We start from the raw sequence: 27,736 nt of genomic DNA, 5'->3' as shown, positions 1-27,736 counted from the left end.
GAGCAGTGCGACTGGATGTTTTAAAACTTTTTCACCCCTCACAAAAACCTTTCAGAACCTCATTAACATTGGTTCACTCGACGTCCTTTAGGACTGAGAGTTTTTTTTGTTTTTCCCCCCAAAAGAAAAACAAGCATTGGCATAGCCAATAGGTCTCGCCTTTGGGACCTTATAAGTTTTTAGCCATGCAACAGTTGCATAACTAAACACTTATAAGGTCCCAAAAGCCAGACCTATTGGCTATGCCAATGCTTGTTTTAACTGCTGCAATCTATTGAAGCCTCACGGAGAACATCAAAGCGGCCGCGAAAGTGATCGTGATCAAACATCAAACCGGCCGTGCGGCCCCGAAAGTGAAAGTAATCGAGGTAAAGCGCGGCGCGCGCACCCGCGCACATGCACTGTAGCTCTAGGCTGGCCTGGTAGCACTTTTTGGAGCCCTCACAAAATGTCTCGCCAGACTAGCGCATGCGCTGGGTCGGGCGAGACCTAATAATTCTTTTTTTTGCAATAATGCCATCTCTTTTTGCGAAATGGTCAGAATGTGGCAGAAGAATAGCTAAAACAGGCCCCTACTGGATCAGTATCCTATGCCAACCACAATCTCAATCGCAGAAGATGTCATCATTGCAGCTTCCTTTCCTATGCCACCTTGAGAGAGTGTGAGAAGATTAGCCTGCAAGGCCAAAACGAAAGGCAGGAATCCCTTTCTGGAGAAAGATCCTACGAGTAAGGAGAGGCTGCTCCCTCTACCAGTGATCCCGTCTCACTCTGAGGAATCTTAAAGGTAAAGATCCAAAAGAAGTCAAGGTGAGAAACGGCGTCCCTGTGAACATCAAGGAAATCAATGATAACAAAAGCTACAACACCTCCGTGCTCACCATTGATGGCTGGGTTGACGTTGAGAATGGAAAAAGAAAAAACAATAAAAGATCAAAGACGCTGCCAGGCATCCTCTGTGTGCAGATAATACCAAGCACGCAAGTGCCCTGTGCATATGGAGACACTCCCAAGAGGCTTCAGTGTGCGCAGACACCGCCAAGAGCCCTCTGCCTGCAGACACCGCCAAGCGCCCTCTGCCTGAAGACACCGCCAAGCGCCCTAAGCCTGCAGACACTGCCAAGCGCCCTCTGCCTGCAGACACCGCCAAGCACCCTCTGCCTGCAGACACCGGCAAGCGCCCTCTGCCTGCAGACACCGCCAAGCGCCCTCTGCCTGCAGACACCGCCAAGCGCCCTCTGCCTGCAGACACCGCCAAGCGCCCTCTGCCTGCAGACACCGCCAAGAGCCCTCTACGTGCAAACACTTCCAAATGCCCTCTTCGTGCAGACACTGTTGGGCATCATCTTCATTTACAAGCATTTTGTGTGCTCTCGAGGGCCATGTGCATCTCTATTCAACTCCCATAATTAATTGTTGAATGCTTATCCTTGGCAGTGCTGTTCTGTTTGAACTCCCCTGTATTTCACCGTCTCCAGAAAGTGTAGAAGAAAAACACAGAAATGCTCCTGTATGCCATATTTTTAGGACGGAGCATATTTCTGTGCCTCCCATGCAAAGCAAGTACAACAAGATAGGGCAACCCAATAATCCCACAGGAGATTGGGTACGAACATACAAAACATAAATTGTCCCCTGAAGGAGAAAATTAGACTTATTTAAGGGGATGCTGTAAGAATATCTACTCCAAAATATAGAATGCTAAACGTAGCAGAACAACATCTACTAGATTATGCATAACACATTAATTGTTATAGTAGGCATACTTCTTTGTATAACTACACAAGTTGTAATTTATTGGATCATAATAAGTTCATACAGTTAGGGTAAAGAGAAATCTCCCTATCCTGCTGTCCGAACAAAATCGCCAAACTTCCGTTAACATCTAATTGGTGATATGTGACGACCAGGGTCCACCCAACCGCTGCATTCTCTGTATGTCAGTCTTTACAAAAATATTTTCTTGGGAAGAGGTTTAAAAGTCCCTCAAGTTGGCAACTGTGGTTTTCAATCTGTCGACTTTACGGTCTGCAGGCATCTAACAAGTACTTTAGACCATCCTCTGGACAAAGTGTCACGCTTTTCATGTATATAGAAGACCCTTAGTATACAATATAGCCTAAAAATTCAAATAATAGCAAATTACATCGGAATACACAGATAAAAATGAAAATGCTATAATATATATGGAGGGGAAAGCAGTACAGAAGGAGGCTGAGATAACGGGTACACTGCTTACATACCAATAATTAAAGGGTCTATCTATGCACCTAATGAGGGCCAGGAACGCATTCTACATGAAGCCCTAACTGAAGCTACTGCGACCCAGGAGCGAAAAATATTGATTGGGGGTGATCTCAACTTGGTGTTCGACAATGACCTAGATAGATCGGCGCAGCGCACAGGCCACGTAGGTGCTCTTTCGCGCCCGGGGCTCGCTAGGTTAGACTGTGGAAATGTACCTTTTTAGGAGTACACTGGTGCAGGGTCACCCTTTTGTCCATGGGTCCAGAGACCAACAAAATAGAGATCGGCACTGAAGTTGGAAATAAATAACAAGTTTATTAATCACTCATGACTGGGACCGCGTCCACACAACACTCTCAAGTGCTGACTGGAGGTAGTACATTGAATTCACAGAACACAGGTCTTATATACAGGTTTTGTGCAGTGCAAGCATGTGAACAGAAATAGGAATAACAAGTTCAACAAGGACAGATAAAAAACCACATGGTCAGCAAAGTGGGAGGGGGAGCAGGAATGCTTATGGCAGCAGTAAATGACTGACAGTTAACATCTGAGACCGAGGCGTAGCTAGAGCTTGTGGCGTCTGGGGCTATCCCTCAGATTGCCGCCCCCGGGGGGGTGGGGGTATTGGGGAAAAAGGATGGTGAGCACTTGAAAGAGGTCTGAGAGACACGTAGTATCGCCGCTAACAGTTACCTCGATCATGCAAGTTACATGCACATACATGACACGGTCCAAGGCTACACAGTTGAATATACCTGTGACTGGCAGTACAAAAGAGAACACACAGACTGCAAGATCTATCTGGGGACTCAGAAAAACCGTATGTGACATCCATCAGAGAGCTGCGTGAACAATCTCCTGGTAATCCCCTCAGCACAATGCAAACATGCACATACATGACACTGTTCAGGGATCCATCATCTACAGCTGACATTAAATGACCATTCATCATGGTCCCCCCATTAAAGCAGTGCACTTTGTGATCTGCATGGTACATGTTCTTTGCAGCAGGAACATTAACCCTCTGTGCTACCTTTCCAGGAGTCAACCCTTCCACTAGACAAAACTCTGATCTCTCTCTAGGAAGAACATTAATCAGCAAAGTTATCATGGCAATTTTATTGTTTCAGAAAATTGCTGGAGGCCAGGAAGGAGGCAGCAAGTTTTATTTAAACCATAATATACTTACAAACACTATGCACCCACCCGAAATAGGTACCCAGTGCGGTCACGCCGTTCGCACTGCCCTAACCTGCTCAAGGTTCATGTGACCTCAGTGACAGAGTCACAATGACTGGATCACTGGTGCTCTAGGGTGTGCTGCGTCATAGTCCTTCCCGCAAGACGGGAGATGAACTTCAGTATGGATTGTGGTGGACAGGCCTTCAAGGTTAACCCACAATTGACACCACTAGGGTACACCTGCTTGTGCGAAGACATCAAGCCTTCTAAGGTCTAGTGGGGCCTACTAAGGTCTAGCATGGGAATATGCTCCCTCAGTAGAGTGGTCTGGTGGACTGGTCATGAAGGTTGAACCCGGTTCTCCAGTTCCAAATTCGACAGATCTGGCCATAGTGCCACATCCTCTCCCCCACTGAACACCATACTGCCCGCAGCCCCACTGAGAGAAACTCGCACTGCCTTCAGCTACAACCTAATTGTGCCCGCTATAAACACTTGGATGTGGCTCAATTCAAATTATGCACTGGATAAGAGTAATATACTGTCTAAAAAAAAAAGTAAGAGCAAACACTCATAAGGAATGCATTATTAAGTAAAGCATGTGAAATGTAAGCAGAAACAACATGGTTACCTTAACGATCTCTCACTCACTATTCAGAAATCAGCGAGTGGTTTTACCTGAAAAGTTAAGGACATGACTACAGGGCCCTGAAGGGAACCGTTTCAATGTCCACTGCTTATATCCTTACAAAAAGTAAGCAGTATGGTTTAAAAAGACCACATCCATAAACACAGAGCCATGGTACACATTTTGTTTTCCAATCCACCCATCAACCAGGTATTGCAATACCTCCAGGAACGGTACATTTCTCTCCATCCCGCTGCACTTTGGAATAGAAAAATGTCAGAAAAAGGGCATTTCCCGCAAGAGTGTTTTTCTTTTTTGCATCCATTTCACAGGGAAGCAACTTAATGAAAGAAGGAAAGAGAGGTTGTGAACCGTTTCTTCAAGTCACGGTTTTCAGTAAATGAGGAGCAAGACAGAAAGAGAGGGAATAATAGGAAGAGGGGGGGGGGGGGACAGCTGCCAGCACAAAAAAGAAGAGGACATTGTCCGAGTCCTATTCCTTCTCTGTTGGTCCCCTAACGTCCACGAATGCAAGCCGAGCCTTATCTGAATGCCTTTGCTATTTCTGCCGTCCTGGGACACAGTTTTGAAAAGAAAAAGTAGGGGACCGGAATCTTTTAATAAAAGAAGTAGGGGCATGCCGTGCCCTTCTGATCCCGCCCACTTCGACCACTGCCTGCACTGCACCTGCCCAGTTTGTTCGCCTGTGAACGAAGGGCCTTGTCCTAGACAGAAGATAAACTTAAGTATCCTCGCTCACAGTTATGCTCAAGAGGCTTTGAGGGCTTCTACCCTTGAGGCTCCGGAGTCAGCAGCAACCCCTCTGAAAACGTTTAGCTACAAATTTAACTTTTTTAGCTCAGTCTTACTCTTACCTCACTCCATTGTCCCTATGGCACTGTAGGGGTTGATTCATGCAGCAGCCACTAGCCAGCAAATCGCCCAGCACTGCCACCCAGAAGTACTCCTCACGAGAGGGCGTAGTGGTGAAGCGCGTGACGCATCACTATGATGTTATCATCTCAAGGTGCGAGGGCTGGCCAGAAAGATGCCCCGGGCCGTCATTGGGTAGCGCCTGCGCGCTTCACAAGATTGACGGCCCTGGCTGGGACGGACCAACAACATTCCATTGCAAGCACTACAGTCGCGGCGGCAATTGGCAGCACAGCACAGCGGGCGCAGTTACAACTGACAAGCAGGTCAGGTGCGCTTTCCCGCTTGTTTGTTGCACTTTCAAACGGGGCCGCGCGGCACTGGTGGCCCGTTGCGGCGGCCTTTATAATTTATTTGGGGACACTGACACACTACTGTGACTAACAGTAGTGTCAGTGAGTGTCCCCCCAAAAAATTATAAAGGCCACCGCAACGGGCCACCAGTGCCGCGCGGCCGTTCCCAAAATAGTGCCGCCTGGGGTGGACCGCCCACTAGCTACGCCGCTAATCTGAGACCAGGTGTTCTGGCAGCTACAAACTCTCAGCACATACATTGCTTTTAGCTGAGTCAGGAAGTCAACTAAAATAGATAGCACAGGCAGAAAAAAACGAGCAGCAGAGGACGGGAGAATTACGATGGAAACTTAAATGGACACCACAGCCAAAATGGCTGTCGCTTATGCCAAGTAAAATATTACACGTTTTCAACAGACGCCCTTTTGGCATAAGCTAAGACATTTTCTTATGCTTAAAAAGGGGTATGATAAACATGTATATCAATCAGCATCATATTGCTGACTTCTCAGTCTATTGCTAAACGGGCATTTACATTTTGGACATTCGCTTTAGATGGTAGGCAAGTAGTACAAATGGAAATACAGAGGGAACAAAGCACTGGCCCGCATTGGAAACATAAACAAGAGAAGAGGATTGTAATAATTACGAACAAGGCCGATAGTATTTTTAAACCCCATACAGAAAATACGCTCCAGAACGATCCAGCCCAAGTCTATGTTCCTGAATCTTGATGTATCTCAGTGGCTATTTTGTTTAGTTTGGAGATGACCGCATATACAGAAGGTGAATTGTCCAGTGTGAAGATACAATAGCTGGAGTCCGATGATACACCATGCTCCACCTCGATCAGCCAGAATAACATTTAGAACAAGTCTTTTCAGCAAAGCGACCATGCAGATCGATGCTTGTTCTTCTGTCAAGTTCCCTAAAGTTGCAGTTGTCTGATTGATCACTGCTTCCATTGTAAGGGTGAGGCGACGGACCAGCTTACTGTTCTGTACTGGGTCAACAAAGGGGGCCAGTGGTCATGGCAACAGAGATAACAAGGGGTCCATTTCCTTTAGCCGATCTAGAATTTGGATACATATAGTTTGTTGCTGCACTTCCTTTACTATATTCTTCCATTTCTAAAGCAGTCCCTTTTGCTTGTGGGTCCCCATCTTCGTTGGGGTAACAGACTTTGTTCATTAGAGGCATATAGAAGTTTGAACCAAGCTGGGTATGAGCCATTGTGAGAGAATGGAAGTGGTGACAACGGGATTCCTTTTATGTTCTGATGAGGAGGAATCTTGCCACAAACCCAACAGTTAGTAGCATTACTTAGCTGGTGTGTCTGATGCAACATTTGAAGAAATAAATTGTTTCTCAGATTTTGCCGGTATCCTTCTTCATGTTGCGGCAAATCCCTGGTCTTTCCCGGGCTTACTCAGGGGCAGAACTGCAGACAATAGCCTCGGGAAGCCATGCCCTTAATATAGAGGCAGTAGAGAAGCTGAGAGCAGTAAATCTGCTGAGAAGCAACGAGGCGGGAGGACCTATCACCTCGCGCACAGTCCCCCATACTATCACCACATCTAGTAACCCACTAGGTTTGAAAGTGGCAGTTCTTAATACACGGTCCCTACAGAAACACTACCTGGAAGTCTTTTCAATCCTCCAGGATGGAGTCATAGACATCCTAGCACTCACTGAAACTTGGTTGGGTGACTTTTCGGTTCCAGACATCATCGCTGCCCTTCCGGGGAACTTCGATGCTTTCTGGCAAAACAGACAAGGAAAGACGCGGAGAGGGGGTGTAGCCATTCTATTTAATAAATGGTTAATAGCCACCAAAGTAGTAGCAGAGAGCATTGACAATGCAGATGTACTAGCAGTCAAAATCTCACCCAAATTGTCCTGCCCACTACAGTTGGTGGTATACCGCCCCCCACGGTCAAACCCCAGCTTCAATGATCTGTTTGCAGAGGTAATCAGAGACCTCTGCTCGCAATACAAACGACTCTTTGTGGCGGATGATTTTAACTATCAATGGGATAAAGCTCCAAAGGAGCCGCTCGCTAGCCAATTTGAGACAGGAATGTGGAAAATGGGGCTCCAGCAACTGGTGGATGCACCGACACACTCAAAAGGGCACATCCTGGATCTCATATGGACCTCGCAACCATGGGCCAAGCTAATAGCAATCAGCCCCTGTGCATGGTCGGACCACGCACTACTCAGCTGTTGGGTTCCAACAGAGGGGCACCTATCTCAACCACCCCCAGAGTGGAGAAAGGTGAGAAGCTGGAAAAAAATAGAAGCTGAGAACCTAGTAGAAACCCTATACAGGATTCCCCATCGAACCTCAAACCAGGCAATCTCGACCAGGAGAGGGAAGCCCTGACAAACTCTCTACGCTGTGCTATAGATAAAGTGGCACCGGAGTGAAGAGATAGGGTGAGAGATAAAGGGAAAGGGGCCCCCTGGTTTAATGAGACACTGAGGGCGTTGAAACTAAGCCTCCGCCACGCCGAGAGGAGGTGGCGGAAAGTCTCCGGCCTGGCGGAACTGACAGCCTATAAATCCATTCTCACTGTGTATACAAAATCCATCAACGTCAGCCAAATACTAAGAGGCAAGAATCATAGTTACACCTAAAAAGCAGAATGAGACCTTCAGAATACTGAAAGAACTCAGCCAAAAATTCGGAGGTGAAATCTGCAGCCGCACCCCTAGACTGCAACACATTCCAGACCTACTTCCTCCAAAAGGTCAGGGACATCATCTCTGAGATTGACAATACCCCCATCAATCAAGGGCAACTAATCCAGAATCAGCCCCCCCCCCCCATCCGGCAAGCAACTCTCCACCTTCCCTATGCTGGATTCTATGTCCCTGACACAGCTGATGAACCGCACTAAATCGGGTTACCCCGCAGACCCCTGTCCCCCAAGGATTTTCCGAATGGCCCTCCTCGGCATGGAAAAACAGCTCCTTGCCCTATTAAATAACTCCTTGAAGATGGGCCACCTACCTTCCAACTTGAAGGAAGCTACCCCCCTGCTAAAGAAACCTGGGGCTGATGCCGCGAGCCTCAAGAACTATAGGCCCATTTCCCATCTCCCTTTCTTGTCGAAAGTGATAGAACAACATGTTCTCAAAACACTTTCATCATTCCTGGAGGATAACCAAGTGCTCCAGAAGCTACAAGCTAGGTTTATAGCCCACCACAGCACAGAACTGGCGATGTTGTCGGTCCTTGATGACCTCAGAATCATGGCGGACAACAAAAAACCGAGCGCCCTGATTCTATTAGATCTATCAGCGGCGTTCGATACAGTCAAGCACACCCGGCTGTTTGACGGAATAGCGGATCTGGGTATTCTTGGGCCGGCACACCAGTGACTAGCCTCCTTCCTGACAGAGCAGTCCCAGAGGATCCAGCTAGGGGAGCGGTTATCAGATAGAGGTACCCTCACCTGCGGCATCCCTCAAGGCTCTGCACTGTCCCCGCTCCTCTTTAACATCTACCTTCAGCCTTTGGTGACAGCCCTTGCCCACCTGGACTGTCGCATCTTTAACTATGCGGATTACACCCAGCTCATCCTCCAGATTGACAATTCCAGCTTTGCCCAGGACGTGGTACAAAAAATCCTTAGATTCACGGTGAACTGGATGACTGCCAAATCACTGGAAATCAACCCCGATAAAACGGAAGTACTTGTCATCCCCATGAAAGACAACCCGTTGGAGCGACCGTTTCTGGCCTCAAGAGCTGGGTGCCACCCCCACACCAGTACATGCCGTAAAAAGCCTGGGCATAAAAATTGATTCAAAGCTCTCCATGGCCAACCAAGTCACCACAGTGGTCAGAACCTGTATAGGGCTTATGAGACAGTTATGAAAACGTGCCCCCCTCCTTTAAACTGCCTCGCTTCAAATGATTGTATCAGCCACGATTGTCTCCAGATTGGATTACGGCAACACCCTATACATCGGTCTACCTCAGAAGTTGAATAATAAATTACAGGTGGTGCTGAATGACGCAGCCAGACTGATCTTTAGGTTTCCAAGATGGTCCCACGTCTCCCCCCTGCTGTGCAAATTGCACTGGCTTCCAATCAAACAGAGAGCTAGATTTAAGGGCCTCTTTATCGCCCATAAGGCAATCCATGGCAAAGCCCCAGCCTATATTAAAGAACGCCTGAAAAACTATGGTCCGGGCCGCACACTGCGGTCTTCCGAGACCTACCGCCTAGCCACTCCAGGATACATAACTGCATCCAATGGGGGTCGAGCATTCTCCAACCTGCTTCCACAACTTTGGAACCAACTGCCCGATTACCAGCGCAAGGAACCGGCACTCCTCTCATTTAGGAAACAGCTTAAGACGCTTCTCTTCAAGGAGGCATTAGATACGGCTTAACTAGCTAACTATGCGGCCATGCACATGTGACCCATGACAACCTCTGGCAACTCTCTCTCTCAAGCGCTTAGAGAGCTGACGGTGATTAGCACTATATAAAAATCAGTTAACAAAAACAATAACAATAAGGAGGCTCCAAGCATTACTTCCTCCACTACCCACATTACAGTAGCAATGATGGCAGCAGTCAAAGTCAAACCAAGGATGCAGATTGGACAGCCATTGCACGTTGTCGCAGCGATCTCCTTCTTCTTAGGCGAGCTCATTTTCATCGGCAAACAACAAAATAGATGATGTCCTAAGGTCCTGGGCAGGCGTTGGTTTCTTCACTAACGTTGAGACGAGTAGTCACTAATAGGCTACCCCCCTTTGTAGTCAGTCTTTAACCACAGTGGCTCAGTCTCTCTGTGATGAAAGGTCTTTCTTCCTGGATCGAAGCAGATATCTAGATGTACCAGGGATCATGTGGTCCCGGAAGACTTCCTGAGGTCTTTCAGGTGACACAGCTCGTCCTTTCTCGGTGACCAGGATGTTGCGGTGGTCTGTCAACACAGCAGGGCTCACGAAGGAAGAGCTTCCCGCACCTGCTGATAAATAGAAGACAAGTCGTCAGTTAAATGGGACAAATAGTCACTCATCAACATGTCTGGGGTACCCAATACTGGTGCAGATCAAAGGGCTTGGCATAACTGTTGGAAGGCGCTCTGCACTCAGCAGTCCATGGGAGGAGCATCGGAGTGTCTTTAGTCAAAAGGGCTAACAAAGGTTTAATAATGTGTGAAAAAATTGCCTACAAAAAAAGTGAGGCCAATCAGTGCAGGGACATCCTTCTAAGTACGGGGCACAGGAGTATCTCAAATAGTCTGAATGCGGTCTGGTGTAAGTGCACGTCCCTCCTTTCACAGGAGGTGACCTAAATGTAAATGTAGTGCATTTATATAGCGCTCCGCACCCCCCCGAAAGGGTCTCTCAGGCGCTGTGCACATACCGCTGTGGAACCCTTCCTGGCCTTTCCCTGTGAAGTGCCCACTCCTGGGCACCCCCAAGGTGAAGCCAGGCATCCTAGCGCTGTTGGGGCCGTTGTGGAGATTAAGCAAGCTATTGCCCAGAGTTGCAGAGTGTGACCCATGATTAGAATAGGCACCGAGGCGAGAATTATCGGGTCCGGGGAAATTGAGCCCAAGACCCGCCGAGGCGGGGATTGAACCCTGGTCCGGGCCAGACCTCTGCATCAGGGTCTGCCGCTCTAACCATTGAGCCACACTTCTCCACAATAGGTAACCTGCTGTCTACAAAATTGCAATTTCTTTCACAAGACTTTGTGTTGATGGGAGGCAAGAAATGACAGTGTTCCTTCTTCACACTAGGTAAGAGCGGCATCCTCAGACAGGATCTCTCAACCATTGGATAATTGTTATTTAAAATAACACGCACACTTTCCGGAGAACAACATATTGAGGCCCGGAAATATTTAAGCATATCAATACCCACAATGTTGTCCGGTGTGGTAGGGAAAAGCAAAAATGGACATGCTGCAGTGAATTTGTCAAGCCTGAATTCAAGTGGCTGTGAAAGTGGGCTAGGTGTAGGTGTCCCGTCGAATCCTATCGATGTTATCATTGTGCCGGACAGGTTTGCCCTAGGAACCAATCTTTTAGACAGAGCACTATGGGTAGCCCATATATCAACCAAAAACCGATCAGTAGTTCCCTAGACGCTTGCATCAACATAAGGACCCATTTAATCTACTGGCACCTCAACTGGTTCCTAACCACATTCTAGGCATCCCTATGCATAGTCGGAATCTGCAAGAGCATCAGCAGAATAATCAGACATTTGATATTGATTTTGTCTATCAAAGGTATTAGAGTAATTTGGTCCTTGTTCAACTGCTTCAAATCTGGGGCGTGCTCCTGTACCTCACCTGTTTCCTGAATTCGCTGGGCGTCCTCTCATACTTCCCCTTCCCCGCTGATACTGCTTACCTCGCAAAAGGGGGCACCCAGAACGCCAATGCCCAGTCTCTTTACAATAAGCACACTGATCAGGGGACAAATTTGCTCGAGGAAGAGGGGGCACTCCCGGTGTGTACATTGCGCGTCCGCCTCTTCCACCTCCTCTAAATGGTGGACCATATACTTGAGCCAACATAACTTTTGTCTTTAATTCTTTAACCTTCTTATCCTCCCTGCCTTTTGCTTCCTGCTCCTGTTGCTCATAATAATGGGCCATAGTCAAAAGAGAAGCTGGGGAAGATGTGGTCCAAGAACTCTCGCTGACCTTTAAGCAACGAGCTATTTCCAGTAACATATTAACGACAAATTTATCGACTAACAAATGTTTACCCGTATCATCGGCCAATGACTGATCATATATCGTTTTTCGTTGTTCTTTTTCTGCTAGACCTTCTGCTCTCTTCACTCTCTCGTTCTTCTTTCTCCCACATACGCACACAATCAAACATATCCTGTCTATTTTTTCTTTCAAATAAACACTACTCTACATATTGAACCTTTTTAAAATCAAATGACCCATTCACAGGTCATTGTAGATCAGAATCTTTCTTTGTGTATTTGTTCCACAGTGTACTGTACATTATGGAAGAAATACCATATTTGACATATATGTCTTTATTAGGTGTCCCATCTAGGGGAGCCGTCTGACTTTTTTTTTTTTCCAAACTTAATTTAGCACCACCAGAGCAGCAGCACCACCTACGGAGTGTGCTGAGAACAGGAATGTTTCACAAAAAATGTGTAAAATATCACTTCAAAAGGAGAAAAATCTCCACATTACCTGCCTTCAATTTTTGTAAAAAGTGAATGACAAATCCAAACAAAAGACCTAGGCCAAACAAATCAAGAGTGCCGCTTCAGCGACCTTACATAAGTCTCCAACTTCCACCTGCCTATCCCTGGTTGACCTAATGGTCACTGCAAAATTACGCCAAAGAAAACTGCAGTCGAGACCGGCACCACCTGGAGGGTCAAATCGGGAAAACTGGAAAAGTCACGTCGGCCTCCAAAGACAAAGGTCTCCTCGTGCAGTGCGCTTTCTCAGTGAAATCGATCTTCCGTCAAGACCACTCCTTCGGGCAGCCGCCTCTCCGATGGGTTCCCACGATGGGCTCCAACTGTTGAAATGTACCTTTTTAGGGGTACACTGGTGCAGGGTCACCCTTTTGTCCAGGGGTCCAGAGACCAACAAAATAGAAATCGGCACTGAAGTTGGAAATAAATACGTTTATTAATCACTCATGAGTGGGACCACGTCCACACAACACTCAAGTACTGCCTGGAGGTAGTACATTGAATTCACAGAACACAGGTCTTATATACAGGTTTTGTGCAGTGTAAACATGTGAACAGAAATAGGAAGAAAAAGTTTTAGAAATAGTTATCAGCAAACAAGGACAGATGAAAAACCACATGGTCAGCAAAGCGGGTGGGGGAGCAGGAATGCTTATGGCAGCAGTAAATGATTGACAGTTAACATCTGAGACCAGGTGTTCTGGCATCTGCAAACTCTCAGCGCGAACATTGCTTTTAGCTGAGTCAGGAAGTCAACTAAAATAGATAGCACAGGCAAAAAAAGACGAGCAGCAGAGGACTGGAGAATTACAAAGGAAACTTGGTGGACGTATAGAGACACCATCATCCTCAGCTACGGGAATTCTCATACTACTCTAATGCCTATAAAAACTACGCCTGGTTGGACGCTTTCCTAGGCTCAAAGACCCTCGGGGATATTGCAATAGCCGCAGACATTCCAGTAGCAGAACTGTCTGATCACGCCCCTGTAGCGGTTACACTGGCACTCTCACCGGCCCAACGGCCCTCTAGGCATTGGCGCCTACGCGACACTCTCCTTCACCGACTGGACATGGTTGCTCAGATACAGCGTACACTGGATGATTACTTGTTACACAATGACAACCCTGACACACCCTTGTCTACTAGGTGGGAAGCTCTAAAAGCGGTTGTCAAAGGCAAAATAATCGCCATCTCCTCCGCAGACAATGCAGAGTTTAAAAGGAGGAGGGAGGACCTAACACAGAAAGTGCGTGAAATGGAGCAGATGCACCGACGCACAGGGGCCCCACGTATCTGGCAACAGCTGACCGTGGCTCGGTCACAGCTGGCTGCCATCGACCGCGACAAAGCAGAATATGTTGCACTGCATTTGCGACATTCCCTTTATGTAGGGGGAGACAAGTGCTGGCGACTGTTAGCACACAATCTTAGGGAGGTTAGACAGCGTGAGGGAAGAATCCAGGAAATTAAGGACCAGACAGGAACACTGCTCTGGGATGATGCGGCTATCGCCTAGACATTTCGCACTTTTTATGCTCAACTTTATGATGAGCAACCCTTAAAGAAAAACAGACAAAGATGCATACCTGACGCAGGCCCGTCTTCCCACAGTGACCCTCTAACAGGCAGAACACAGAGAGGGAGATACGACCATAGCCTGTTTGAAGTTAGCCAAATCTCCTGGCCCCGATGGAAACACTGCAGCTTTTTACAAACAATTTTGGTCCACGCTTACCCCCCCTGCTCACTTGGCATTTTAACTCATTTGTGTCACCCGGGGCAATTCCTCCCTCAACGTTGGAGGCCGCGATATCAGTCATCCCCAAACCGGAGAAAGATAGGACGAGTTGTGAGGCTTATAGGCCGATCTCACTTCTGAACGTCGACCTGAAGCCGTATACCAGAATTTTGGCGCGCGGCTAGCACCTTATATGCCGGGACTTCTAGACCCTGACCAGGCCGGATTCATCCCCCAGAGGCAGACAGGCAACAATACGAAGAGAGTTATGCATTTCATAGAGAAGGCTTCCTGTATCCCAAGGGATTACATGCTCCTCACCATAGACGCCGCAAAGGCCTTTGATCGGGTCCACTGGCCTTACCTAGAGCAAGCAATGATTTGCATTGGCCTAGGGAAAAAGATGCGGACACACATTCTCAACTGCTACTGATCTCCCACAGCTACAGTGAGGGTCAACGGGCACACATCCACCCCATTCTCTATCAGCAGAGGCACAAGGCAAGGATGCCCTCTGTCGCCTCTGCTCTTTGCCCTCTATATGGAGCCAATGGCGCAGAGTCAGGGACCACCCCCATATCACGGGCATCCGTTTTGGAGGGGACACGCACATGATAAGTCTATACGCTGATGACGTCCTGGTCACTCAGACGGATCCTGTGACCGCTTTGGGAGCCTTCTTGGAGGAGCTGGACTCGTTTGCGGGGGCTTCCGGTTTCAAGGTCAACATTACGAAATCCACGGCCCTGAATCTCTCGCTGCCGTCCCAGTTGCGGGCAACTCTTCAGGCCCGGCACCCTCTGCAATGGTCTGACGACACGGTCCCATACTTAGGCATACAGCTGGCCCCAACCCTACAGGCTATGAGAACGGTCAATAACTCCCAGCTACATACGCAAATCCGCAATGATCTGTGGAGCTAAAAACACTACCTGGTTTTGTGGTTAGGGCGTATTGCGGCTATTAAAATGACGATCCTACCTAAAATACTGTACTTCTTTTAGACATTTCCCTTGCAGCCTCCTACAGGCTGGCTGAATCGAGTACAGTCGGAACTCTCTATTTTCATCTGGAAAGGGCACAAGCCGAGGATGAAAAGGATAGTCAGCTTCCTGCCACCTAATGAAGGGGGACTCGGGATCCCAGATCTCATGCTCTATTACAAAGCCACACAGCTACAGCACTTGGTTGAATGGAGCCGTGCTGAATCAGAGAAACACTGGCTCTTTCAGGACTGTGCGGTTGCAGGTACATCCCTTATGAAGATTCCTTTTCTTAGGAAATCTCAGTGCCCGCCCAATCTGTACGCCTCACAAGTGATGGAAACATGCAATGATTGTACCCCTGCTAAAAAAGCCTAATGTAGACCCTAGTATCCCATCTAATTTTCGCCCAATCTCACTTCTTTCAGTTTTTTCCAAAATTATGGAAAAACACATCAACTCTCAATTGTCAACACATGTTGAGGCTAGTGGACTACTTCATCCATCTCAATCTGGGTTCAGACGTGGCTTCTCAACTGAATCCACCCTGTTAGGGGTTTCGGAAAACATCAGGGGCCGAGTTGATAAGGGTGAAACCGTGGCACTCAATTTACTTGATCTGAGTGCCGCATTTGATACGGTTTCCCATGCCATCCTTATCAATGCCCTCAGATCATCTGGTATCATCGGCACAGCTCTCAACTGGTTTATTAGCTTTCTTTCAGACCGCACCTTTCAAGTTTTCTCCTCGTCTTCTGCTTCTCAAACCTTTATATCGGCGTACGGTGTACCACAGGGTTCCATCTTGAGCCCCTTGCTGTTCAATTTGTATGTCAGACCATTGGCTGCTATTGCAGAGCAAGCTGGGCTCACTATTTACTCGTACGCCGATGATACTCAGATCATTTACTCCCTTTCCTCTGACTCTCATTCCTCATCATCCTCCCTCCGCACTGGTCTGAGTAACATCGCAGCCTGGATGTTGGACAACAAACTACAACTAAATGGGGGTAAAACTGAGGTTCTTCTGTTCGGTCAACACCACCTTATGGGGACCCCAGCATTGGCCTTCACAAATGGGCCCTTTACCCACCCCATCTATAACTGCTCGCAACCTTGGCGTCACCTTCGATAATCAACTGTCTATGAAGAACCATGTGGTTAAAACATCATCCACTTGCATCACTATCATTAAGTGGTTGCGAAAAATCATTTGGATGCTTCCCTTGGACACTCAGAAGACAGTGATCCAGGCTCTTATTACTTCAAGACTGGACTACGGGAACATCCTTCTTCTGGGAGCCAGTAAAGAGGTGACGCGTAAGCTGCAGACAGTTCAAAACATGGCTGCGCGACTTCTCTGCAAATTACCTAACACTTCTCCTACCTTCAATGCCCTTCGTTCCTTGCACTGGCTCCGAATTGAAAATCGGACAAAATTCAAGGCCCTCTGCATCATCTACAAAATAAACTCCGGCTTAGCCCCCTCTTATCTCAACCCCTTGGCATAATCATACCATCCCTCTCGTAATCTTCGATCTTCTAATCAAAACCTACTGTCGGTTCCTAGAATCAAGAAAGCCAGAATGGGTGGCCGCTCATTTGCTTGGCTGGCTCCCTCACTCTGGAATTCTCTCCCTCTTCAGATACGAACTGAACCTAACTATCTCAGGTTCCGTGGACAGATAAAAACCTGGCTATTTGACATCTAACAGTTCTCTTCTGACTCTTCCCTCTCACTTTTTGGTTTTAGCGCCGGGAAACCTACGGGTAGCTGAGCGCTTTAGAAATTTAATTATAATAATAATAATAATGCACACCACTCTTTTGGTCTGGGACCAGACCAGCAAATGCCATGGGTTGACGACTTTCCCCTCTCCGCTCACACCACTTTTTGATAACACGGATTTTAGCCCTGGGATGGGCATGATGTCCTTCCCGTTATGGAGAGCTGCCGGGTGTCGAGCCTTGGGCCTTTTATTCCACACAGGGGGTATCATTCCCTTTTCTCAGCTCAGAGGCGACTACGGCCTCCCAGAATCTGAATGGCTGCATTACCTACAAGTGTGGCACTAGGGCATGCACCCTGACAATCACTTACAGGTGGGTAGACGCCTCACTACATACGAACGATGGCTTATCACACGGTCCTCAGATTAGAAATTGACTTCGGACCTGTACAAAATGCTTCTATCCTGTTATACGCATACCTATCACGCAGGCCGTATCCGTTGGGAGAGGGACCTTGGCCGCAACCTCAGTAATAAAGAGTGGGAAGGAGCATTCTATAGGGCATGCCACACTACGAGTCATATAGGCCGTACCGAAACACTCACCAAACTAGCGTACTATTGGTACTACACTCCAGAGAGGCTCCACCAGGCCGACTCTACACAAAGTCCAGACTGCCGGAGGGGGTGTGGGAAGATGGGCACGCCAGTCCACCTTTTATGGGACTGCGAACATCTACAACCTTACTGGACGCAAATCCTTGACGACATTGACAAACATCTTGACACGGAGCTCCCCAGCTTCCTGCATATGTTCTCCTGGGGGTACCAAACCCGCTCACTTACCCTCTGGAATCCAGGAGAGGGAGGCAGAATGCAATAGTGCTTGGCACTGCCATCCAGAACATACTGATACACTGGAGATCCCCCCGAATTCTCGCACACACAGGGTGGCTTCAGCGGCTCTGGCATATACCTGGGCATGGAAAAGAGCTCACTTACAGTAGCCGTGAAGCGCTCAACCTTTAGCGAACTTTGGTAGCCATTGTTGACCCTTCTTGCTCAGGATTTCCAGGTGCTGACCTGCCCCAGATATCTACGCCTTTTGCGACTTAACTCACCGGATCCCCCCACATAGGCGGGACCAGTTTCAGGGATGACACCTAGCGCCAAGCTGCAACATATAGAGTGCAGTGGACAGGGGGGGGGGGGGCTCTTTTCTGTGTTTTCCTTCTTTTTCTCCGGGTGAGGAGTGGGACTGTTTCAGTTATATATTGTTTATTATCTGTATAAATGCCAATGCCGATACAAGCTGTAGGGCTCTACGTAGCCCGCCTTAATGCACTCTCGCCTCTTGCATTGCTTCAATAAAAAAGATTTAAACCATAATATATATGAGGAAATATGCCACCAATGATTACAAGATGTGAATCAAGCTCACCCGCAAAACAAAAACATGTGAAAAACACCAGTGAGACCAATCACCACAGCCAATAATAAAGAGGCATCACCTCTAGATGAACTAATGCTACTACTGCAACTACTCTCAATGAGCAACTCCAAAAAGTAGGCCAGGGATTGGAATCCTTCTATATACAAGACCACAATCTAATAGCAGACGTCAACAATCCAACACATGAAAATCACATTTTGAATGGTCCAAGAGTTACCTTGTTTCCTTAATTATTATTAAAACTTACATTACATTACAGTAGTATTATAGCTTGTAAAGTATTTTTCTAATTCACATGCTAAATTCGTTCTCCATTGTCAAGGTGGGAGACCCACTGTAACCTTGGAATATCCATATGAATTCACAGTATATTAACCACGGTCACTCAAGTAACACCCTCACCACACTGAAAAGAACCTGAACTCTAGCAAGTGATATGAACGTCCCCCCATTCCAGGCCTCCAAGAGGAAATCTCATTTTCGATTTCTAATACAAATATACACAAGGAATATAACCATAAGTGGCCTCTGTAGGTGAAGGAGAGAGTGCCACATGCAAATCTGTGAAAGATACCAAGGCTGGAGAACTATAGGTACTTGTTGGTAACTTTTTCCTTCTCCAGCATTAGATCTCTCATACTACGATTAGTAAGCAGTACCAAGCATACTCAACATGCAATTGTGGGCAGTGTCCACCAAAGAAAATATCCTCACATTATTGAAACAGTTTTGGAGGAACTGCTTGTTCCACTGCTGTTTCACCGTCTGATAGTGCCTCCGGACAGAAATGCCGGATAGCTGTGTTGCAATTTTTCCATGTCACAGCTCACCAAACGTATGACAGAGGCTCTTCTGTGTAGAGCGCTGCTACACTTCTCTAGAATGTATTGTGGCTGAGCTAGTCAGTGGTCTTTCTCCTTTAGTAAAGTCAGAATGTGATGACTGCTTCAACCCTTCTTGAAATTCTTCGCTTAGATAAAAGGTATCCTTTATGACGGTTTGAAAATTAAATGAACATCTGGTCTGATTTGCTGAAGTCTTTTGTTCTGTCTAGGTGAACAAGTTACTTACCTTCGGTAACGCTTTTTCTGGTGGATACAGTATGTGCCTGTGGATTCCTCACCTTGTCAATATCCCCTGCGCCAGCAACGTTCGGAAACTTTTGTAGCAGTCCATGCCGATGGGGTCGAAGACGACGTCACAGAGACACGGCTCCGCTCGCGACTCCGCTGACGTCACCGGCTCCATAAGAAGACCTCGTCCACCCCTTTTTTCCGTGCCTCCGAGGCACACGGACGGACTGACAGCAATATATACACAGTATACACAGTACATAATATGCAAAGCAACACACACAGTGTGGAGAATAAGTAGAAAGGCAAAAGAAACAACACACTGCCTTTGATAGTAACAAATACATGTTGAAATACCATCATTAGAATTGTAGATTGACACATCACTAATAGAATCTTAGGTATAGAAGGAAGGACAAAGGGGAGGCGGCTGGGTCAGTGAGGAATCCACAGGCAGATACTGTATCCACCAGAAAAAGCGTTACCGAAGGTAAGTAACTTGTTCTTCTGATGGATACATCTGCCAGTGGATTCCTCACCTTGTGAATAGATTCCACAGCAGTCCCCACTCCCGGAGGAGGGTGTCCACCCTTCTATACCAAAAAATCCTGAAGTACGGAACTAGCAAAGTGTCCGTCCCTCCTCACCTCGGTGTCTAAGCAATAATGTTTTGCGAAGGTGTGGAGGGAGGCCCAAGTTGCCGCCCTACAAATGTCCTCCACAGGAACACCCCTAGACAAAGCAGAAGTGGAAGACTTTGCTCTAGTGGAATGAGCTCTTAAACCCTCTGGAGGTTCCTTACCAGCCAAAGAGTAGCATATCTTGATGCACAAGACAATCCATCTGGAAAGGGTGCGCTTGTGCACCGTTCGACCTTTCCTGCAGCCAACAAAGCCCACGAAGAGCTGGTCATCAACTCTGAAGTCCTTTGTCCTGTCAAGGTAGAAGCTCACCGCCCTCTTAGGGTCCAAGCGGTGAAGTCTCTCCTCCTCCTTGGAAGGGTGAGGGGGAGGATAGAAGGAAGGAAGGGTAATGGATTGCCCCAGATGGAAGGGAGTTACCACCTTAGGCAAAAATGCCGGCCAGGTCCTGAGTACCATTCTTTCAGCATGAATGGTCAAAAACGGGGGTTTTGAACTAAGAGCTTGCAGCTCACTTACCCTCCTTGCCGAGGTAATTGCAATGAGGAAAACCGTTTTAAAAGATAACAGTCTCAAGGGACACTTGTGTAAGGGTTCGAAGGGAGAACCCATAAGATAAGTTAAGACAAGGTTTAAGTCCCATTGAGGCACAATGAAGGGAGTAGGAGGAAATCTGTTTGTGAGGCCCTTGAGAAAACTAAGCACAATAGGTGATTTGAACAATGATGGCTGGTCCGGCAAGCAAAGGAAAGCCGACAAAGCAGATAAGTATCCCTTAACAGTGGCCACAGCAAGGCCTTGCTGGGCAAGCGAAAGGGCAAACTGCAGAATGTTAGACAGACGAGCCTCCAAAGGATCAATTGATTTCTCTCCACACCAAAGTACAAATTTAGACCACCTATAGGAATATATAGACTTGGTGGAATGACGTCTGGCAGACAAAATTACATATACCACATCAGGTGGGAGAGAAAAAGAGTTCAGGTTGCCCCGTTCAATCTCCAGGCATGAAGGTGTAAGCTCTGGAGGTGGGGGTGTAGAACCTGCCCCTCCGACTGCGAGAGGAGGTCTGCCCTCAGAGGGAGACGGAGCGGAGGGCACGAGGAGAGGTGGAGAAGATCTGTATAACACACCCTTCTTGGCCAATCCGGGGCGATCAATATGACTTGGGCCCGGTCTTGGCGAATCTTCCTCAGAACCCGAGGAATCAAGGGTATGGGAGGAAACGCGTAAAGGAGTTGTGAGCTCCAACTCAACTGAAACGCGTCCCCCAACGCTCCCTGCATCGGATACTGGAGACTGCAGAATGACGGGCATTGAGCATTCTCGTGAGTGGCGAACAGGTCCACCCGAGGAGTCCCCCACATCCGAAAGACGTGACGAACCACCTCCGGATGAAGCCTTCACTCGTGATCGGCGGAGAACTGCCGACTGAGACTGTCCGCATGTACGTTCAGAACCCCGGGCAGATGATTTGCCATCAGACAAATCTGATGGTCCAGAGCCCAGGACCATAGACGCAGAGCCTCTCTGAAGAGACAAAGAGACCCCACTCCTCCCTGTTTGTTGATATACCACATCGCGGTAGTGTTGTCCGTCAGGACTTGAACCGACTGACCGCGAAGGGAAGGAAGGAAGGCCTTGAGTGCTAAACGAATCGCCCGCAATTCCAGAAGGTTGAAGTGAAGCAACCTTTCCTCTGGAGACCAAAGACCCTTGATCTCCAGATCCCCCAGATGAACACCCCACCCTAAAGTGTATCCATCCGTAATCACTGTGGCCACCGATGGAGGTAGATGGAAGGGCTTTCCTTGAGACAGATTGCCCTCCACGCTCCACCAAGACAGATCCGCAGCAGCTTCTCTGGAGAGCCTCACAGACTCCCTGAGATCTCCTTTGTGCTGATACCACTGCCTGCGGAGGCACCACTGGAGCGCCCTCATGTGCCAGCGTGCATGGTTGACCACCAGAATGCAAGAAGCAAACAGACCGAGCAGGCGAAGGACCTTCAGAACCGGAACGACCGCTCCATTGTAAAACAAAGGAATAATTTCCTGTATGTCGAGAATCCTTTGTGGAGGAGGGAATGCCCGACACACAGTAGTGTCCAGTACCGCACCTATGAACAGGTTGCGCTGAGAGAGCACCAGGTGAGATTTGGGCACGTTTATCGAGAAACCCAATTTGTACAACAGCTGAGTTGTATCCTGCAGATGATGTAGCACCTTCTCTGGCGACTCTGCCTTTATCAGCCAGTCATCCAGATAGGGGAAAACCGAGATCCCCGACCTTCTGAGATGGGCTGCCACCAATGCCATCACCTTCGTGAAGACTCGGGGTGCAGTAGTAAGACCAAACGGAAGGACCGCAAACTGATAATGTTGCGACCCTACCGTAAACCGGAGATACTTCCTGTGCGACTTCAGGATGGGGATGTGGAAATATGCATCCTGCAAGTCGATCGACACCATCCAGTCCTCCTGATTCAGCGCTTGAAGAACCTGCGCAAGGGTGAGCATCTTGAACTTCTCTTGCTTTAGAAAAAGATTCAAGATTCTGAGGTCCAATATCGGACGCAATCTGTCATCCTTTTTCGGAATCAGGAAATACCGGCAGTAGCATCCCTGACCCCTCTCCTGCTCTGGAACCACCTCTATCGCACCTTTTTGAAACAACTTCAGGACTTCCTCCTGCAGGAGAAGACGGTGGTCCTCCGAGCAAGCCCCTTGACAAGGAGGGTAATTTGGAGGGAATTCCCGAAAGGGAAGGGCGTACCCATTTTCTACAAGATCCAGAACCCAGAGATCTGTAGTTACAGATTCCCAATCTTGTAGAAAATGGGTAAGCCGGCCCCCCACAGGACCAGCATGATCCAGAATGTCGGATCTAGGGCTGCTTTGCGGTGGTGGGAGGGGCTGAGGAGGAGGAAGAGGAGGAGGAGAGTTGACGGCCACGTGAGCGACCCCGGATTCTACCTCTGTATCGTTTGGACAAAGAGCTTTGCTGCTGTTGCTGCTGGGTCTGTCTGTAGGAACGAAAGGTCGCCCTTCCGAAGCCTATTTATCTCTTAAAAGACCCCCTTGACTGGGATTGAAGGCCCAACGACCAAGCCGTAGCCTTGCTCTCCTTAAAGCGTTCAAGAGCAGCATCAGCCTTCTTACCGAACAAACCAGATCCATCAAATGGCAGGTCCAACTAAGTCGACTGAACATCCGGGGAGAATTCAGAAGACTTCAGCCACGCACCTCTCCTGGTGGCAACAGAAGACCCCATGACTCTCGCTACTGAGTCTGCCGTGTCCAGCCCACTTTGAATTACTTGGCGTGCTGCCGCCTGGGCATCAGTCAAAACTTAATTGAAGCCGACTCTATCCTCCTCAGATAGCTTTGGTGCCAATTTCTTCGCTGAGTCCATGAGCGCATGGATATAGCGTCCCAACAGGCAAGTTGCATTTGTCGACTTAAGGGCCATGCTGGCCGATGAAAAGACCTTTTTGGCCGACTGGTCTATCTTTTTAGCCTCTTTGTCCCCTGGAACCTGAGAGAAAGCACCCTTGTATTTACCCGAGCAAGCCGCCTGAACCACCAGGCTCTCAGTCGATGGGTGCGACGTTAAAAACTCAGGATCCCCTGGAGCCGCCCTATACCTCTTTGCGACCGTCTTAGAGACTGCGGGAGCAGAAAAAGGTTTACGCCATACCTCCAATACAGGGTCAATAATGGCATCATTAAGGGCAACAAAGGCTCCGAGACTGCAGTAGGCGAATGCAGCACCTCAGTCAGAATATTTGATCTGAATTCCGTGGTTGGCAACTGAAGATCTAGCAGCTCTGCAGCCTTCCTGATGACCGCATGATACGGAGCCGCATCTTTTGAGGGTTCATCTGAAGGTGGAGTGATTTCCCACTCAGGAGACAAATCCAGTCCACTAGCCTCCTTGAGCTCCTCAAACACCTCATCAGACTCAACCAGCTCTCCCTCTTCAGCTTCTTCCAAAAGGAACCTCCTTTCATCCACCACTCTCTGTGCTTCCCTTCTGGATCGAATCCGCACAAGCGGCGTCGGCGGCGCCGTGTTCGAATCCGACGGCGCCGGCACCGGCGTCGAACGTGGAGCAGCCGGCGTCGAACGAGGTCGAGCCGGCGCCGGTGAAGAGGGAAGCGCCGTCGACGTCCTCGGCGCCGGTAGATGCCAAGACGGCATCGCCGGAAAGAACGGCATGAATGGAGCTTGCGGATAGACCTGCGGCACTCCCAGGTTAAAAGCCATTGGACCCATCGGACCCGCAGGTGCACCAGTGGTATACATGGCCCTCGAAAAACACCCCATACATGGCATTTAGATAATGCGAGGGGTCCTGACCTGGTCCAGGGAATGCAGGGTACTGGTCAGGCATCACCGGACTCGGGCCAGCCGGCGCCGACGGTGGAATAAACGGCGTCGCAGGCTCACCCGGGACTTGAAGATCCTCAACCGGGGCCGGAGACGGAGCCGGAGATGAAGCCGGAGCCGGAGATGGAACCGGCGTCGGGGATGGCACCGGAACCGGAGATGTAGCCGGAGCCGGCGAAGTCACTGGAGAAGAAGGAACTGGAGGTGAATCCGGGACTGGAGAAGGAGACACGGATTCCCTTCGGGTCGAGCCGGCGACTTCGACTTCAGAGCCGAACTCTTATCGGAGTGATGATGAGAAGAATGCCTCCTCTTCTTCTTATGCTTCTTGGTTCGCGAAGCATGCCCCGAAGTCGACTTCGACGCCGACCTCGACCGTGACCTCGACTTCCTTCTTTCTCTCTTTTCTTTTTTCATCCTAGCGATGAAGAGCTTCGCCTCCCTTTCTTTTAGAGCTTTGGAGCTCATCTTGCGGCAACAAGAGCAACCATCCACATCGTGGTCGGATGAGAGACACCAAACACAGTCTTCATGTGGATCTGTGATCGACATGTGTTTGCCACATCCCGACAGGGCTTGAAAACCCGACTTCTTTGTCGACATCTTCCTCGAAGAGAAACAGGTGAAACTCAGAAGAAACACAAAGTATCAGTAAAGCTACTAACAGCGATTCCCGAAATCCGTTGGCGTCGACGGCGCGGAAAAAAGGGACCTGACGTCATCACGCCGACGAGGTCTTCTTATGGAGCCGGTGACGTCAGCGGAGTCGCGAGCGGAGCCGTGTCTCTGTGACGTCGTCTTCGACCCCATCGGCGTGGACTGCTACAAAAGTTTCCGAACGTTGCTGGCGCAGGAGATATTCACAAGGTGAGAAATCCACTGGCAGATGTATCCATCAGAAAAATATCTCCTAACATCAAGACAATGTAGAGCTCTATGGACTGCATCTGAAGGGTGTTGAAAGAAAGCCTTGAGTAAGACTGGCTCATTTAGATGGAAGTCATATGACACTTTTGGGTATAAGATGTAGGTTTATGCATAGTATAACCATGTCTTTATTGAGGTGAAGAAATGGGTCTTTAAAGCGAATGTTTCACCTAGCTGATGTTAATGTGAGTAGCACTTGTTTTCCAAGAAGGACATGAGACTTGCCCTAGGGATTGATCCAGATAAGCTCCTCATTAATAGTAATTAAACAGTAACAAGTCCCTATCTAGTAATTGATGGGGCAAGTGGGCAGGATGTTCCTGAAAAAACTCTTGATAAATTCTTTGCTGGCCCCAGTAGCCCTTAAAGACTGATAGGAACCCAGACAAATCTCGATACAACTGCGAGATGTACTTTAGTTGTCGTGTACTTATGTCCAGATCACCCTATTTCTAGTAAGTAAGGTGATAATGCAAAAGGTGTGGGCTGAAATGGATTTAGACTTCTCGATAAACACTAATGTCGAGTGGCTATTCTAATTTGCCTCATATATGCTGTTGTTGGAATCAGCCCTTGCCTGTGGAAGAAGCTCTCTACAGTTAGTAGATTTGTTTAGTCTTGAAACTTCAAGGTCTTCAGGAGGCACAGTAGTAGTTTCAATAACCCTCAGTTGCTGAGGTGAAACACTTGGACCTGAAGAACAAATTCCTTAGTGATACTATTAGGATGAAAGCTACCTCTGGGAGATGACGTTTGAAAGATGCCAACACTTGAGAAATAGAGTTACAGATAAGGTTCTGAAGGGCTCCAGCTTAGAGAGAGACAGAAATCATATAACAACTCATGACACACCTGGAGCAGAACCAGCTATTCGATGCCTCCCAATCCGGCATCTTCAGCAATTGCAGCACCTTAACTGCCCTGATCGTAGCCGATGACATACGAACCCTCCTCGACTGGTGAGAAATAGCAGCTTTATTCCTCCTCGACCTCTCGGCAGCCTTTGATACAATATCCCACTACACACTGATCGAAAGACTACACCACATCAGCATCCAAGGGGACGTGCTCAGATGGATCACCTCCTTCGTCACATGAAGAACCCAGAGGATCCACTGCTGAACCCAAGGAGATCACCTGCGGTGTCCCCCAGGGCTCTTCCCTCAGCCCCATGCTCTTCAATGCATATATGACCCTGCTGGCCAACATCGTCATATCGCATGGTCCCAACATAATTTCCTACGCAGGCGACACCCAACTCAACCTCTCACTCACCAACGACCCCACCACCACCAGAAACAACTTTCACAGGTTCATGACAAACATCTCCAACTGGATGAAGAACAACTACCTGCAGTTGAACACAGTCAAGATGGATGTACTGATCTTTGGCAACAGCAGCAATACGTGGAACGACTCCTGATGGCCATCAGACTTAGGACCCGCACCCACTCCCTTGGACCACACCAGAAACCACAGAATCTTCATTGACAACAAGCTCACCATGAAATCACTGATCAACATGGTCTCCTCCGCCTGCTTCCTCACTCTGCGCATGCTACGCAAGGTCTTTAAGCGGCTACCCCTACACACGAGACACACCATGACACATGCCCTCATCACTAGCCGACTGGACTATGGCAATGCCCTCTACATAGGAATTGCCACCCACCTTCTACAGAGACTGCAGACCATACTGAGCACCACAGCCAGACTCATCCTCAGTCTTCCCCAGAGAACCTACATCACAACCCACCTCAAGCAACTCCACTGGCTCCCGTACAGAGGAGATGCTAATACAAGCTTCTGACCTGGGCACACAAAGCTCTACACAACCAAGGACCTGCATATTTTAACCACCGCCTGAACTTCCGCCAAGAAGACTACGCTCAGCCTCCCTTTCACTTGCCCGTCTACTGAAGCAGAAGTACATACTTCTCCTACATTGCAGCAGAGACCTGGAACAGCCTCCCCACGCACCTGCGGACCATCAGCTCACTTCCGGAATTCTGAATGGCCCTCAAGACCTGGCTGTTCGAATAAGCCTCTGTGACCTGCAAGCAGCTAGACACCCTATCTGGTGGTTAGCTGCACTTTATAAACCCTGATTGATCGATAAAAAACGAAAAGATGAGAAAAAGAAGGGGAAAGGTAAAAGGATAACCACAGCAGGTGAGACTGAAGAAGGGGCAGAGAGTGGGCTGGAAGCAGGAAAGAGAAGAGAAGTAGAATAATTCAATTTTAAGACCTTATGGGAAAATGTGGTTCCAGCAGTAGGCGACATTATCCAAA

At 48.3% G+C, this 27,736-nt stretch overlaps 1 protein-coding gene and 1 long non-coding RNA gene across 6 annotated transcripts in view; one reads left to right on the top strand and one right to left on the bottom strand.

The window, feature by feature from the left end:
* The window catches only part of LOC146784024 (uncharacterized), a 324,690-nt gene that overhangs the window by 164,924 nt on the left and 132,030 nt on the right, over nt 1-27,736 (bottom strand). The gene's annotated exons all lie outside the window — the stretch shown is intronic.
* The window catches only part of LOC146784025 (SEC14-like protein 2), a 418,275-nt gene that overhangs the window by 376,916 nt on the left and 13,623 nt on the right, over nt 1-27,736 (top strand). The gene's annotated exons all lie outside the window — the stretch shown is intronic.

The sequence above is a fragment of the Triturus cristatus genome, chromosome 11 (assembly GCF_964204655.1).
Source record: "Triturus cristatus chromosome 11, aTriCri1.1, whole genome shotgun sequence".
Lineage (NCBI taxonomy): Eukaryota > Metazoa > Chordata > Amphibia > Caudata > Salamandridae > Triturus > Triturus cristatus.
This window is presented reverse-complemented; position numbering and strand designations above follow the sequence as displayed.